The sequence below is a fragment of the Phyllobates terribilis genome, unplaced genomic scaffold (assembly GCF_046119375.1).
Source record: "Phyllobates terribilis strain yellow unplaced genomic scaffold, ASM4611937v1 Scaffold_11__3_contigs__length_659146591, whole genome shotgun sequence".
Classification (NCBI taxonomy): Eukaryota; Metazoa; Chordata; class Amphibia; order Anura; family Dendrobatidae; genus Phyllobates; species Phyllobates terribilis.
This window is the reverse complement of record NW_027362771.1, coordinates 546,704,240-546,721,501: the sequence shown is the minus strand read 5'-3', so window position 1 is coordinate 546,721,501 and position 17,262 is coordinate 546,704,240. Positions and strand designations below refer to the sequence as shown.

Below are 17,262 nucleotides of genomic sequence, written 5' to 3'. Positions count from 1 at the left end.
TTTACTGGTTATATATTGCTGGATGCATCACACACACAAACTGGATTACAAAAATATTTAAAACAGGTAATGTAATGAAATAGGTAAAAAGCCAAGGGGGTAAATACTTTCCCCAGCCACTGTAGGTCCAACAGGGTCTTCTCCGCTGTTATCTTGATTGTATCAAGCCATCGGGCAGCTGGTCTTCCTATTCGCCTTGTTCCTTCTATTCTTCTGACCATGATGTCCTCCAGTGATTGCTCTTTCATATTATGTGTCCAAAGTAGGCAAATTGTAGCTTGGTGATCCTTGCTTCGAGTGACATGTCTAGTTTGATTTGTTCCAAATTTGATTTGTTTGTTCTTCTTGACATCCATGGTATTGATAACATCCTTCTCCAGCATTTCGAAGGCATTGATTCTTCAGTCTTGTTTATCTTCCAGGTTTCGTATCCGTATGTTATTACAGAAAGGATTAAACTATGTATAAGCTGTGTCTTCATCGCCAGTGAAATTTTCATCGATTTGAAGACCTTGTCCGGTGACTTCATTGATAATTTGCCCATAGTTATTTTCCTATTGACATCTGGTGTCGTTGCTGCAATTTGAGTGATCATTGATCCGAGGAGGTTGAAGTCCTTTACAACATTCAGTTCATTGCTTCCATCTCAAATGTGTCCTGGTTATACCTGGAAGTAGTCAATATCTTTGGCTTCTTTGTGTTGAGTAGCAGTTCCATGTTCGAGCTTTCCATCTTGACATTCCGTAATAAGTCTTTCATTCCATCTACACTTGTTACTATCAATCTTATATTGTTTGCCTATTTAACATTGTTGATGATTCGTCCAGCAATATTGATTCCTTTCTTCTTTTTCGTCAAGTTCAGCCTTCCTGAAAATAGCTTCTGTAAATTGAAGCGAAATGGTGACAGCCGAGGCTTCGCTCTACTTTGAACCATGCCATGTTGCCGTTTCCGTTTGGATTGTTGCTTCTTGGTCGATGTAAATAAAGGTTCCTAATGAGGCTGATCAGATGGTTCAGCACACCCATATCCTTCATGGCATTCCAAAGTTTCCGGTGATCAACACAGTTGAAGCCTTTGCTGTTGTCGATGAAGCAAAAATAGATCTTCTTGTTGTATTCTTTGGCCTTTTCCATTATCCATCTAATGATAGCAATCACATCTCTTGCTCCTCTGCCTTTTCTGAATCCTGCTTGTTCCTTTGACAGTCAAAGTAAGGCTGTAACCGTCTTTGTAGGATGTTCAGTAATATTTTTCTGGCATGCGGTATGAGTGCAATAGTCTGATTGTGGAAACTATCCATAGCAACTTCCTTCTTCGGAATAGGAATAAATACCAATCTTGTCCAGTCCTTGGGCCATTTACCAGTTGTCCATATCTATTGACATAGGCGTGTGATGACATCAACTGCTGCTTTAGAAGACTTTATCAGCTCTATTGGAATATTTTCACATCCAGGCACTTTGTTGTTTGACAGAAGCTTTATCGCAGCAAAGACTTAGTCTTTCAGGATCTTCGGCTCTCTATTATTTCCAGTCTCAATTTCTTCCCGTATCATTGAGTCATCCTCGTAGAGGTGCTCTGTGTACTCTTGACATCTTTCCTTGATTTACTCTGGCTCAGTTTGTTCCCTTTAGCGTATTTCAACATGCCCACTCTTGGTTGAAACTTTTGTCGTATCTCTTTGACCCATAGGAATGCCTTTCTTGTCTTGCCCCTCAGATGCTTGCTTTCTATCTCTGTACATATCTTATGGTAATAAAGTTCTTTGTCTTACTGGTCTCCTAAACAATAATAGTCTTTATACGTGTCCAGGCTTTTTTTCATCCGTGTCCAGTAATGTAAATCGGTTCCGCAGACTGTTCCTAAAACTTTCAGGTATGTTGGTCAAATCGAAGATGGAAACATCCTGTTGTCTAGTCCGATTGCACAGCTTGACTCTAATCTTTGCTGTTAAAAGTTCATGATCAGTTCCACAGTCAGCTCTTGGCCTTGTTTTTCATGGTAATTATCAACGACCTCTATCTTTGGTGAACATCTATGTAGTAAATCTGATTCTTATAAGCTACATTCGGAGTCTCTGTTTGCAATTTTGGAAATAGGTGTTCATGATGGACAGTTGATTTGTCATCCAAAAGTCAATGAATATTCCTGCAGCCTTGTTTCGTTCACCAAGTCCAAAGTTTCCAACAACAGTTCTATTTTTGCCGTGGCCCACTTTGGCATTCAAGTCTCCCATGATAATAAGTATGTCTTGTTTTGGAGTCTTGTCAATTTCTTCTTGAACTTAATCGTAGAATAGTTCAACATCCTCCTCATCAGGATATGTTGTTGGTGAGTAGACTTGTATAACTGTGAAATGGATTGGATCGTATCGAGATGACTATCACTGCACATTGGCACAAATGACAAAGTTAGAGGTAGGTGGAAGGTCCTTAAAGATGATTTCAGGGAATTAAACTGCAAGCTTAAAGCAAGGACCTCCAAGGTGGTATTCTCTGAAATACTACCGGTACCACATGCCATGCCAGAGAGGCAACAGGAGATTAGGGAGATAAGTAAGTGGCTCAGGAAATGGTGTAGGAAGGAGGGGTTTGGGTTCCTGGAGAACTGGGCCAACTTCTCAGTTGGCTACAGATTCTACGCTAGGGACGGGCTGAACCTCAATGGGGAGGGTGCAGCTGTGCTGCGGGAGAAAATGGCTAGAAGGTTGGAGGAGTGTTTAAACTAGGGATTTGGGGGGGAGGGTTTTCATTTTATAGGTGGGGAAGATAGTGCAGATAGTGACCTGGGCAGAAATAAAGAAATTGGGGGTGGGGTTAGAAAAGTCAATATAGTAAGAAGGAATAGAGGTACAGAAAGATACATAAAATGCATGTACACTAATGCCAGAAGCCTCACCAACAAAATGGAGGAATTAGAATTAATTTTGTTGGAAAATAATTATGACATGGTGGGGATATCTTAGACAATGCCTGGACGAGAGCAATGACTGGACAGTTAATTTATAGGGCTATAGTCTGTTCAGAAATGACCGTACAAACAAGCGAGGGGGGGTGTGTTTATATGTAAAATCATCCTTAAAACCCATCTTGCGTGAGAATATATGTCAATCTAATGAAAATGTAGAGTCCCTGTGGGTGGAGATAAGGGGAGGGTGAAAAAAATAATAAATTACTGATAGGGATTTATTATAAGTCTCCAAAAATAATGGAAGCAGTGGAAAATATCCTCAAAGCAAATAGATGAAGCAGCGACTCAAGGAGAAGTCATTATTATGGGGGACTTCAACTACCCTGAAATACATTGGGGAACAGAAACCTGTAGTTCAAGCAAAGGTAATAGGTTTTTGACAACTATGAGAGACAATTACCTTTCACAACTGGTTCAGGACCCAACAAGAAGGAGGGCACTGCTAGACCTAATATTAACCAACAGGCCAGACCGCATATCAAATATACGAGTAGGGGTTCACTTGGGTAATAGTGATCACAAAATAATACGTTTTCATGTAACCTTTAATAAGATGTGTAGTAGAGGGGTTACAAGGACACTAAACTTCAGGAAGGCAAAATTACAATGGTTGAGAGATGATCTTAGTGCAATAAACTGGGGCGATATCCTGAGACATAAAGCTACATAAAGCAAATGGGAGACATTTATTAGCATCCTGAATAGGACCTGTGCACAATATATACCCTATAGGAATAAACCATGCTAGAAATAGGAGGAAACCACTATGGCTAAATAGAGCGGTAAGGGGCGCAATAAGTGACAAAAAAAAAGCATTTAGAGAACTAAAGCAAGTAGGTAGTGATGAGGCATTAAATAAATACAGAAAATTAAATTCTGTAAAAACCAAATCAAGACAGCAAAGATTGAGACAGAGAGACTCATTGCCAGAGAAAGTAAAAATAATCCCAAAATATTCTTTAACTACATAAATAGTAAAAAACTAAAAAATTATAGTGTTGGCCCCCTTAAAAATAGCCTGGGTGAAATGGTGGATGAGGATGAGGAAAAAGCCAATATGCTAAATGATTTTTTTTCAACCGTATGTACACAAGAAAATCGCATGACAGAAAACATGATTAGTGATAACAAAAAATTTCCATTAAATGTCACTTGCTTAACCCAGCAGGAAGTACGGCGGCGTCTAAAAATCACTAAAGTTGACAAATCCCCGGGCCCGGATGGGATACACCCGCAAGTACTGCAAGAATTAAGTAACGTCATAGATAGACCATTATTTTTAATCTTTAAAGATTCCATAATAACAGGGTCTGTACCACAGGACTGGCGTATAGCAAATATGGTGCCAATATTCAAAAAGGGGACAAAAACTGAACTTGGAAATTATAGGCCAGTAAGCTTAACCTCTACTGTGGGTAAAAACCTGGAGGGTTTCCTAAGAGATGCTATACTAGAGTATCTGAAGAAGAATAACCTCATGACCCAATATCAACATGGGTTTACGAGGGACCGTTCCTGTCAAACTAATCTGATCCGCTTTTATGAAGAGGTAAGTTCCGGACTGGACAAAGGAAATGCAGTGGATGTTGTGTATATGGACTTTTCAAAAGCTTTTGATACGGTTCCACACAAAAGGTTGATACATAAAATGAGAACAATGGGGATAGGGAAAAATATATGTATGTGGGTTAAGAACTGGCTCAGTGATAGGAAACAAATGGTGGTTATTAATGGAACACACTCAGACTGGGTTTCAGTTAACAGTGGGGTACCACAGGGGTCAGTATTGGGCCTGCTTCTTTTTAACATATTTATTAATGACCTTGTAGGGGGCATACAGAGTAGTATTTCAATATTTGCAGATGACACTAAACTCTGCAGGGTAATCAATACAGAGGAGGACAATTTTATATTACAGGAGGATCTATGTAAACTAGAAGCTTGGGCTGATAAATGGCAAATGAGCTTTAATGGGGATAAATGTAAGGTAATGCACTTGGGTAGAGGAAATAAAATGTATAATTAAATGCTTAATTGTAAAACACTGGGCAAAACTGTCACTGAAAAAGATCTGGGTGTATTGGTGGACGACAAGCTCACGTTTGGTGGCCAGTGTCAGGCAGCTGCTGCAAAGGCAAATAAAATAATGGGATGCATTAAAAGAGGCATAGATGCTCATGAGAAGAACATAATTTTACCTCTATACAAGTCACTAGTGCGACCACACTTAGAATACTGTGTACAGTTCTGGTCTCCGGTGTATACGAAAGACATAGCTGAACTAGAGCGGGTGCAGAGAAGAGCGACCAAGGTTATTAGAGGACTGGGGGGTCTGCAATACCAAGACAGGTTATTACACTTGGGGTTATTTACTGTGGAAAAAAGAAGGCTTAGGGGTGATCTTATTACTATGTAAAAGTATATGAGGGGACAGTATAAAGACCTTTTTACTGATCTTTTTACTCTGAGGCCAGAGACGGGGACAAGGAGGCATCTTCTACATCTGGAGGAAAGAAGGTTTAATCATAATCACAGGTGGGGATTCTTTACTGTAAGAGCAGTGAGACTATGGAGCTCTCTGCCGCATGATAATGTAATGTGTGATTCACTACTAAAATTTAAGAAGGGCATGGATGCCTTTCTTGAAAAGTATAATATTACAGGTTATATATACTAGATTACTTGATAGGGCATTGATCCAGGGAACTAGTCTGATTGTCGTATGGAGTCAGAAAGGAATTTTTTTCCCCAATGTGGAGCTTAGTGTTTGCCACATGGGTTTTTTTTTTCCCTTCCTCTGGATCAACATGTTAGGCTATGGGGTGAACTAGGTGGTCTTAGTCTTCCTTCAACCTTAAAAACTATGTTACTATGTTACTGACTGCCTTGCACTTCAGGACAGTGCCGGTCAATCTTTGTTTGAGGATAAAAGCGACATGGTTTTTCTTCGGTTATCATTGCCAGAATAGTAGACCCCATTTTAGTTTGACTGGAAATGCCCAGATTGAGTCCATCTTAGTTCACTAATTCTGAGTAAGTAAAGTCCTGTTCTGTCCATATAGGCTTTGACGATGTTAAGTTTGCCTTGGTTCATAGTTTGTACATTCCAAATTCCGAACTTTATGATATCTCTGCAGGTTTTGATCTTACCTTTCGACCAAGTGACATCAGCATCAAGATGACCTTGCGGCTTTGATCCAGGCCTATCATGAGCATTGGTCATACTCAGGCCGACCAGCGGCTCTTCCCCAGTAGCTCGTTGAGTGCCTTCCGACCTAGGGGTGAATCTTCCAGCACTATATTGAATTATTTTAGTTGTACTCTCCAAGTTTTCTTGGCACAATGCGCAAGTAGATTGCCAGGCCTTTCTTCCACGCAGTAACGTGGCACCCGTGAAGGAGCCACACTGAATTTGCGTTGTATGTTGTCAATACAAACCACCTCATCGCGCAACGTCCTGCTGCCGATGCTGGCGCTGGTCAGTATGCGTAGTTTGACATCTCAGATGAAACCTCGGGTGTCCCTGATGGCAAAATAGACTGCCGACGGCATAGCTTTCATCATCACTGATCCACACAAATATACACTGTGTGCAGAATTATTAGGCAAGTTGTATTTTAGAGGATTATTTTTATTATTGATCAACAACTATGTTCTCAATCAACCCAAAAGACTCATAAATATCCAAGCTTAATATTTTTGGAAGTTGGAGTGGGGTTTTTTTTAGATTTGGCTATCTTAGGAGGATATCTGTTTGTGCAGCTAACTATTACTGTGCAGAATTATTAGGCAACTTAATAAAAAACAAATATAATCCCATCTCACTTGTTTATTTTCACCAGGTAAACCAATATCAGTGCACAAAATTTAGAAATAAACATTTCTGACATGCAAAAACAAAAACCAAAAAAATTAGTGATCAGTATAGCCACCTTGCTTTATGATGAGACTCAACAGCCTTCCATCCATAGATTCTGTCAGTAGCTTGATCTGTTTTTGATAAACATTGCGTGCAGCAGTCACCACAGCCTCCCAGATACTGTTCCGAGAGGTGTACTGTTTTCCCTCCCTGTAGATCTCACATTTTATGATGGACCACAGATTCTCTATGGGGTTTAGATCAGGTGAACAAGGGGGCCATGTCACTATTTTTTCTTCTTTTAGACCTTTACTGGCCAGCCACGCTGTGGAGTAGTTGGATGCATGTGATGGAGCATTGTACTGCATGAAAATCATCTTTTTCTTGAACAATACCGACTTCTTCCTGTACCACTGCTTGAAGAAGGTGTCTTCCAGAAACTGGCAGTAGGTCAGGGAGTTGAGCTTCACTCCATCCTCAACCCGAAAAGGTCCCACAAGTTCATCTTTGATGATACCAGCCCATACCAGTACCCCACCTTCACCTTGCTGGCGTCTGAGTCTGAGTGGAGCTCTCTGCCCTTTACTGATCCAGCCTCTGGCCCATCCATCTGGCCCATCAAGAGTCACTCTCATTTCATCAGTCCATAAAACCTTTGAAAAATCAGTCTTAAGATATTTCTTGGCCCATTCTTGATGTTTTATCTTATGCTTCTTATTCAAAGGTGGTCGTTTTTCAGCCTTCCTTACCTTGGCCTTGTCCCTGAGTATCGCACACTTTGTGCTTTTTGATACTCCAGTAATGTTGCAGCTCTGAAATATGGCAAAACTAGTGACGAATGGCATCTTGGCAGCTTCACGCTTGATTTTCCTCAATTCATGGGCAGTTATTTTGCGCCTTTTTTGGCCAACACGCTTCTTGCGACCCTGTTGGCTATTTGCCATGAAACGCTTGATTGTTCGGTGATCACGCTTCAAAAGTTTGGAAATTTCAAGACTGCTGCATCCCTCTGCAAGACATCTCACAATTTTGGACTTTTCAGAGCCCGTCATATCTCTCTTCTGACCCATTTTGCCAAAGGAAAGGAAGTTGCCTAATAATTAAGCACACCTTATATAGGGTGTTAATGTCATTAGACAACACCCCTCCTCATTACAGAGATGCACATCACCAGATTTATTTAATTGGTAGTTGGCTCTCAAGCCTATGCAGCTTGGAGTAGGACAACATGTATAAAAAGTATCAAAGTTATCAAAATATGCATTTGCCTAATAATTCTGCACTCGGTGTACACAATATAGACAGCAAATACAAAATACAGACAACGCAAACAGAATTCACACAAAAATTACAAAATACAGACAACAAATACTCAGTAACACATCACAATACAGTACTAAAATGATTACTATATGTAGAGCACAAATAATGCCAAAATACATTGCTCAAATAATGAAAAAAATACCAATATACAGTGAAATAATTACGGTACCAACATGCAGTGCCCAAATATGTACCAAAAAATCCTATCTAATTAATACCAATATACAGTGCTCAAAATACCACTATACAGTTCAATATAAAGTGCTCAAAATACGGTAACAGAACAAAATCACAATAGAAGACTAAAATAATATCAATATTCAAAGCCCAAATAGCATCATATAGTACTCAAATATGTACAAAAAAATAAAAAATTACAGCCAACTAATGCCAAAATACAGTGCCCAAATCACTATGTAACAATTATACATAATTTTTTGTTCACAGGTGTCAAGTGTGTGTTCCTAATTCTTTGTACCTAAAATGAATAGAAAAAAAGTTATTCCCCATAAACTTTGCTTTTGTGGTCAGCACAATGATATTTTGAAATTTATCTATTTTTAAAAATATTCGTGATATATTCAGTGCTGAGTATAGACTTCGAGAAGGTTCCTGAACTGTGAGAACTATCAAAAAGTTCCTAGAACTGTCCAGAATTATCTAGAACATTCTTGAATTGTCCAGAAGTGTACATAGCAGTATAAATACAGTTATCCTAAACTAACCATTTCATTTGCTCTTCTGCAGAGTAAGTAAACTTGTGTACACGGCTACAGTTAATTTAGATGGCTTCAAGAGGTTGCATACATCCGACAGATGCATTTTGCTATGTCTGTGGCCAATTTATAAAGACAAGAGCAAAAAAAATTCTCAAATTCTCTGTGAAATCATCTACTAAGATGTGTGAGGCCTACAAAGCATACTTTGACGTGCCTGTTGGGGATGAAGACAAACCGTGGGCACCTTATTTTGTGTGTTTAGATGGCAGATTTTTATTTAGCAAAATTTTGAGAACTGGCAAAAACGCACCACCTGTCATGTATCCTGACAGTCCTTCATCCATCGCCCCAGTACTTCATTGCCCTGAGCTCCCTCTACCAACTCCTCCACACAGAGATCAACTACCTTCAGGAGAAAGCAGCAAGTCAGACACCAAGGTATACATTGAAGATCCCGGTTTAAATTTTTCAGATGCAGCTGAGGAACCGATGCCATACAACAAAAAGACCTCAACTATGTGATCAAAGAACCTTGGTCTCACCAAGTCCTATGCTGAGCTTCTGACATCAAGGCTCAAGTAATGGAACTTATTAGATGAAAAGCATCCAAGTTTTCTAGGCAATCACAAAGACGAAAACTATGGGCTGAAGGACGTCACTCAAAGTCTAAATTTTTTATATGCCCATCTTGATAAATTCAAAGAGAACATGGGAGCTTATTCAGAGGAACAAGACGAGCGCTTTCACCAGGACATAACGAACTTTGAACACCGTTCCCAAGGACAGTATGACGAGAACATGATGGGAGACTATATTTGGGGACTTATTCGTGAAAGTGATATGCAATATGGTCGCAAATCCAGAAGATAGAATAGTTTTTTTAGATATTATACATAGCATTGATCGAGTTTCATAATAAATGTTACGCTCACGCCCGGACTGACTGGCGTGAGCGTGGTTAGTGGTCCACGAACCGAGGAGTGCCTGGAGGGGCGTGACTAGGGGCCTCGCCAGATCCGACCACGAACACACGGCGGCTCAATCGACTCCGTGGTCTGAGGAGGGACGTGGGAGGTGGCCCAGGTGCTACTCCAGGTCAGACCCCGGTCACAGCTATTGACCCACACCAGGGAATGCAGGAACGGGCAGGCACAGCTGGTATGCAGACAGGTGGGTACTCGCAGGCACGGCTGGTATGCAGACAGGCAGGTACTGGCAGGCACGGCTGGTATGCAGACAGGCGGGTACTGGCAGGCACGGCTGGTATGCAGACTGGCAGATACTGGCAGGTAGGAACGCAGGCTGGATAGGGACCAGTACAGACTGGGATACAGGAACAGAGCCGCGGGCACAGTGGACAAGCAGAGCAGAGCCAAACAGCAGGCGCGGTGGACAAGCAGAGCGAAACCGCAGGCGCGGTGGACAAGCAGAGCGAAACCGCAGGCGAGGTGGACAAGCAGAGCAGAGCGAAACCGCAGGCGCGGTGGACAAGCAGAGCAGAGTGAAACCGCAGGCGCGGTGGACAAGCAGAGCAGAGTGAAACCGCAGGCGCGGTGGACAAACAGAGCAGAGTGAAACCGCAGGCGCGGTGGACAAGCAGAGCAGAGCGAAACCGCAGGCGCGGTGGACAAGCAGAGCAGAGCTAAACAGCAGGCTCGGTGGACAAGCAGAGCAAAACAGCAGGCGTGGTGGACAAGCAGAGCGAAACCGCAGGCGCGGTGGACAAGCAGAGCAGAGCGAAACCGCAGGCGCGGTGGACAAACAGAGCAGAGCGAAACCGCAGGCGCGGTGGACAAGCAGAGCAGAGTGAAACTGCAGATGCGGTGGACAAGCAGAGCAGAGCGAAACTGCAGGCGCGGTGGACAAGCAGAGCAGAGCGAAACAGCGGGCTCGGTGGACAAGCAGAGCAAAACAGCAGGCGTGGTGGACAAGCAGAGCGAAACAGCAGGCACGGTGGACAAGCAGAGCGAAACCGCAGGCGCTGTGGATAAGCAGAGCAGGGCGAAACCACAGGTGCGGTGGACAAGCGAGGCAGAACTGAGAAGAAGGTGCAGGCAGACAGGACAGGGCTCTGTTCACATGGAACAGACTGGGAAACACAGAAAGATAGTTAGAACACAGGAGGTAGATACGGAGGCAGGGAAACGAGACAAGCAGAACCAGATACAGATACACACAAGGTACTTACAATGAAGCAGCGAGTGGACACAAAACTCGCAAACGGAAGTACAGAGACAACGAGCTGGAGTTAGGTGCAGGTTCAGACACTGCAGGAAAAGGACAGGTACGGACATAGAGACAAACAGGTAACGGGCTAGGACACAGTTCAGACAGGCACTGAACCCGGAACAAGATACAGGAACCAGCCTGGGAACTCAGCCCCCAGGGTGGCAGAAACAGACTAGAAGTCACAGATACAGGTAACAGGCCTGGATACTCAGCCCCCAGGGTGGCGGAAACAGACAAGATACAGGACAGGACCTGGCAACTCAGTTGCACAGAACACACTGGGTGGAGGGGGTTTAAGTATCCAGTGACTCACAGCAATAGGCTGGGGAGGCATTAGGACTGCGCACACTGTAAGTTTAAGAATCAAGCAGTAACAGTGCCGCCGCCCTAAGCAATCAGACAAGAGACATGCACACAGCACATACTGGAGCAAAGTGTGCAGCCTGGACTGATAGGTAAGTTGGCGGTCTTGCATGGTGGGAGATGGTAAGCCATGCCAGCACGCCGCCAGGGATGTTACAATAATTGTATATTTGTAGTGAAATGTTTATTGTTTCTATGATAAAACACAAGTACAAGTCAAAATTTTGTGTTTTATCTCATTAAGTACAAAACTAGCATAGGCCATTATGACAAAATCAAAGTTCATGAGGAATGTTGGTGATTTTTTTTTATCAAGTTTATATGTGAGCAGTTGAAATATAACAGAACCCAGGAACAAAAATTGTGTTACACACATACAGTGCTGAAATATTACCAACAAAATTTCTAACAAAAGCCTGCAGAATTTGTCTATGATACTCTGCGTTTACTAATTTTACCACATTAAACAGAGACATATATATATTATATACATACTGTAGTGTTCAAAATAATAGCAGTGTGTTCAAAATCGTGAGTCAAGCACAAAATCTTGATACTAGTTTTTATTTCCATGCATTGGGAACATTGAACACTGTTTTCTAATTCAAAACATGGAGAATTGTATAGAATTTTTAACTACTTTACAGAAAATAACAAAAATGAACATTGGGCTGTTCTAAAAAAATAGCAGTATCTGCATTTGGCTTTACAAACTCACAATATGTACTCTCTTTTTTGAGGATTTAGCATTCCTGTGAATCACTAACCTAATATTTAGTTGTATACCCACAGTTTTTTAGAACTGCTTCACATCTACGTTGTATGGAGTTCACCAACTTCTGGCACTTGTCAACTGTTATTCCAGTCCAGGATGCTTTGACTACTTCCCAGAATTTTTGGGCATTTGTTGGCTTTGCCTCAAACTGCATTTTTTATGTCACCCCACAAGTGTTATATCAGATTAAGGTCCGGGGATTGGGCTGGCCACTCCATAACCTCAATTTTGTTGGACTGGAGCCACGATTTTGCTTGTTTACTGGTGTTTAGGATCTTTGTCTTGTTGAAACACCCACTTCAAGTGCATATCCTCTTCAGCGTAAGGCAACATGACCTCTTCAAGTATTTTAATTTATGCAACTGTTCCATGATCCCTGGTATGCGGTAAATAGGTCCAGCACCATGGTAAGATAAACATGCCCATATCATGATGTTTGCACCACGATTCTTCACTATCTTCAGAGTGTACTGTGGCTTGAATGCAGTGTATGGGGGTCGTCTGAAACTGTATGCGGCCCTTGAACCCAAAAAGAACAATTTTACTTTCATCAGTCCACAAAATGTTTCTCCATTTCTCCTTAGGCCAATTGATGTGTTATTTGTCAAATTGTATCTGCTTCAGTACATGTCTTTTTACAGTGGGACTTTGCAGGGGACTTCTTGTTAAGAGATTAGCTTCACACAGGGGTCTTCTAACTGTCACAGTACTCAGGTAACTTGACACTATCTTTGATCATCCTGGAGCTGATCATTGGCTGAGCCTTTGCCATTCTGACTATTCTTCGATCCATTCGAATGGTAGTCCTCCGTTTTCTTCCACATCTCTCTGGTTTTACTTTCCATTTTAAAGCATTGGAGATCATTTTGGCTGAACAGCCTATCATTGTCTGTGTAGCGTCGGCGTCCCTGCCTCCTGCTAGGCAGGGACGCTGTTCCCCTCACCTCTCCGCTCCGTGCCCGGCGCCTTCCTCCCGCTCTGCTGGCAGCGCGCGCTGCTTCCCGGCCACTGTGCTTAGAGCGCGCGCGCGATCCACCTCTCTTAAAGGGGCCCCGCGCGCCGTCCTAAGGAGTCCCCGGCCAATGGCCGGAGGACCTCACCATATATAAGGCACCTCCTCCAAAATGGAGGTGCCCGAGCAATACTGTTGCATAGTCTATCACTCTGCTTCAGCCCTCAGGTCCCGTTACCAGTTACCTGCCAGATTCCTGCTTGATACCTGCCTGATACTTGTCTATCTACTTGCATTCCTGCGGTCCGACAGTCTGCCTACCAGCCCTGCCAGTCTGTCTATGGATCTGATTGCCCGCTCACCTGGGAGCGCTCATCTGCTACCTGCCTGCTAGCCTACCTGGAGGCTCTGCCGTCACGTGCTGTGACCACCTGCCTGTCCAGAGACTCTTACCCGCTCACCTGGGAGCATCCGCCTGCTACCTGCCTGCTAGCCTACCTGAAGGCTCTGCCGTCACGTGCTGTGACCACCTGCCTGTCCAGAGACTCTTACCCGCTCACCTGGGAGCGTCCGCCTGCTACCTGCCTGCTAGCCTACCTGGAAGCTTAGCCATCACTTGCCGTGACCACCCGCCTGTCAAGAGACTGTTCCCGTCACTTTTCGTGACCTCCTGCCCTTCTAACCAGAGACTGTCCCCGTCACTTGCCGTGACCTCCTGCCCTTCTACCCAGAGACTGTCCCCGTCACTTGCCGTGACCCCCTGCCCTTCTACCCAGAGACTGTCCCCGTCACTTGCCGTGACTACCTGCCCGCCTACCCTGGGAGCCACCCGCTTCCTTACAAGGACTGCCCCTTTGTATCGTTGCTCAGACGTTCCACCTCCCAGACCCGTTACAGTTTGCTCGGGCCATGGAACCCGGTGGCACCCAAGCTCCCTCTGCACCTCCTCGCTTCGGAGGCGACCCCACTCAAGCTCGGGGCTTCATAAACCAGTGCACCCTGCACTTTGAACTCCTGTACCACCAGTTTATCTCTGACCGGGCCAAAGTAGCCTTCATCATGTCCCATCTCACGGGAGAGGCACTGGCTTGGCTAAATCCTCTATGGGAGAGAGGAGACCCCCTGGTGTCCAACCTGCCAGCCTTTCTCACGGCTTTCCAGAAAGTCTTCGACGAACCCGGACGGAAGACCTCATCCGCATCATCTCTGCTACGCCTCCATCAAGGAAATCTCACCGTGGGCCAATATGCCATACGGTTCCGTACCCTTGCTTCGGAGCTGGCCTGGGATAACGACGCCCTGGTGTCTGTCTTTTGGGAGGGTCTGTCCAGCCGTATTAAAGATGAACTCGCCGGTCGGGACATTCCTACCACTCTCGACGACTTAACTCTTGCCACCCGGATTGACATCCGGTTCCAGGAACGCGCCAAAGAGGTCACCCGTGAGAGGAGGTTTCCACGTCTAGCCCCTACCTTTCAGAAATCCGTCACTTCTCCCGCTACTCCCCAGGCGCACTCACCCGAGCCTATGCAGGTCGACCAGAACAAGATGGTCAAGACCCGTCAAGAGTTATGCCGAGCCGAGGGGAGCTGCTTCTACTGTGGCAGTAAGGAGCACCAGATCCGTTCCTGCCCGGAGAGGTCGGGAAACGCCTGTGTCTAGGATCGCTCAGAGAGGTCGTCCTAGACCAGAGTAAACCCTCTCCATCTCTGTTGCTGTCGGTCTCTATCATCTGCGGGGAGAACCGTTATTTGAACTAGCCCAACTTGACTCTGGAGCTGCCGGAAATCTCATTTCTCAGTCCCTGGTAGAGAAATACCGCATTCCCACCAAACCTCTGGCTGTACCCTTATCTGTCGCTGCCGTGGATGGGGGCCTCTTACCACATCCCATCCAAATCATCACTGAATCCATAACCCTGCAGGTGGGAATGCTGCACTCTGAGAGCATCTTCTTTCATGTTCTGCCTGGACTCTCTCACGCCCTCTTGCTAGGCCTACCTTGGCTTCAAAAACATGCACCCGTGCTTGATTGGCAGACCGGAGAAGTCCTTCGCTGGGGACCGGACTGCCATAAGACTTGTTTAGTTCCCGTCCATCCTGTCTGTCCTTCTCCTACCCCAGCCAATCTACCTGGTCTTCCGGCTCCTTATTGGTCGTATGCGGACGTCTTTAATAAAAAGGAGGCAGAGACATTACCCCCTCATATACCATACGACTGCCCAATCGACCTGATGCCCGGCGCTGCTCCTCCCCGTGGGCGCATTTACCCTTTGTCCGCTGCTGAGACCCGGTCCATGTCTGAATATATTGAGGAGAATCTGGCCCGGGGATTTATCCGGAAATCGACCTCCCCGGCGGGAGCAGGCTTCTTCTTCGTCAAAAAGAAGGACGGCTCACTCTGTTCCTGTATAGACTATAGAGGCCTTAACCAGATCACGGTGAAGAATAAATACCCCCTTCCGCTCATTCCGGAATTATTTGACCGTCTGAGGGGGGCTAGAATCTTCACCAAGCTGGACCTCCGTGGGGCGTATAACCTGGTCCGTATCCGTCAGGGGGATGAATGGAAGACGGCATTCAACACCCGGGACGGCCACTATGAATATCTGGTAATGCCCTTCGGTCTCTGTAACGCTCCCGCCGTCTTTCAAGAGTTGGTCAATGACATCTTCCGGGACCTTCACTACTCCTGCGTAGTGGTGTACCTGGACGACATCTTGGGTCTTCTCTCCGGATCTTCTCACTCACCGGAGGGATGTTCGTCAGGTCCTGCTCAGGCTCAGGCAGAACCACCTCTACGCTAAATATGAGAAGTGCCTCTTTGAGCAGACCTCGCTTCCGTTCTTGGGCTACATAATCTCTCAGACCGGCCTACGAATGGATCCTGAGAAACTGTCTGCCATCCAGAAGTGGCCCCGACCAGAGGGGTTGAAGGCTATTCAGCGGTTCCTGGGCTTCGCCAACTACTACCGCCTCTTCATACCGCACTTCTCTTCCCGGACTGCCCCAATCTCTGCGCTCACTCGTAAGGGCACTAATCCCAGAGAATGGCCGCCCGCAGCAGAGGAAGCCTTTCTTTCCTTAAAACAGGCTTTCTCTTCCGCCCCGGTGCTGCATCGTCCGGACGGCAACAAACAATTCTTCCTGGAAGTGGACGCCTCCTCCTCTGGGGCCGGAGCAGTACTTACCCAAAAGTCGTCTTCCGGAAGAATGGTAACTTGCGGCTTCTTCTCCAAACTCTTCTCCTCTTCTGAGCGCAATTATTCTATAGGAGACCGAGAGTTATTGGCCAGTAAGCTGGCACTGGAGGAGTGGCGTTACCTGCTCGAGGGGGCTCTTCACCCGGTAATTATTTACACGGAGCACAAGAACTTGGCTTACCTCCAGAGCGCCCAGAGACTTAACCCGCGCCAAGCCCGGTGGTCCTTGTTTTTTGCCCGCTTTGATTTCGTTCATTTTCGCCCGGCAGACAAAAACATCAAAGCTGACGCCTTGTCCCGATCCTTCCTGGTGTCTGATCTAGAGGAGGAGCCTAAGCACATCATTGATCCCGCCAGAGTAATGCAGGTGGCCCCCGTGAATCTAAATCGTCTCCCTCCCGGAAAGACGTTCGTAACTGTACCTGATCGGAAGATCCTACACTGGGGTCACTCGTCTAAGCTAGCTGGCCACGCCGGTCATAAAAAGACCCTCCAGCTTATTGCCCGGCATTACTGGTGGCCTACCCTGCACAAGGACGTAATAGACTTTGTTTCAGCCTGTGTGTCCTGCGCCCGCAACAAGGTTCCGAGACATCTGCCAGCCGGTCGCCTCCTTCCTCTTCCAGTACCTGCTGCCCCGTGGCAGCATATAGCTATGGACTTTATAACGGATCTCCCTGTCACTGCCGGTTGTACGGTCATTTGGGTGGTCGCTGACCGCTTTTCCAAGATGGCTCACTTCATTCCCCTGCCGGGCCTTCCGTCTGCACCCGAGCTGGCTAAAGACTTTATCCGCCACATCTTCCGTCTCCATGGCCTGCCCCTCCACATCGTGTAGGATCGTGGGGTTCAGTTCACCTCACGCTT

At 45.3% G+C, this 17,262-nt stretch overlaps 1 pseudogene; it reads right to left on the bottom strand.

Moving 5' to 3' along the window:
* LOC141167335 (uncharacterized) overlaps positions 1–17,262 on the bottom strand; it is a 253,708-nt pseudogene that overhangs the window by 178,053 nt on the left and 58,393 nt on the right.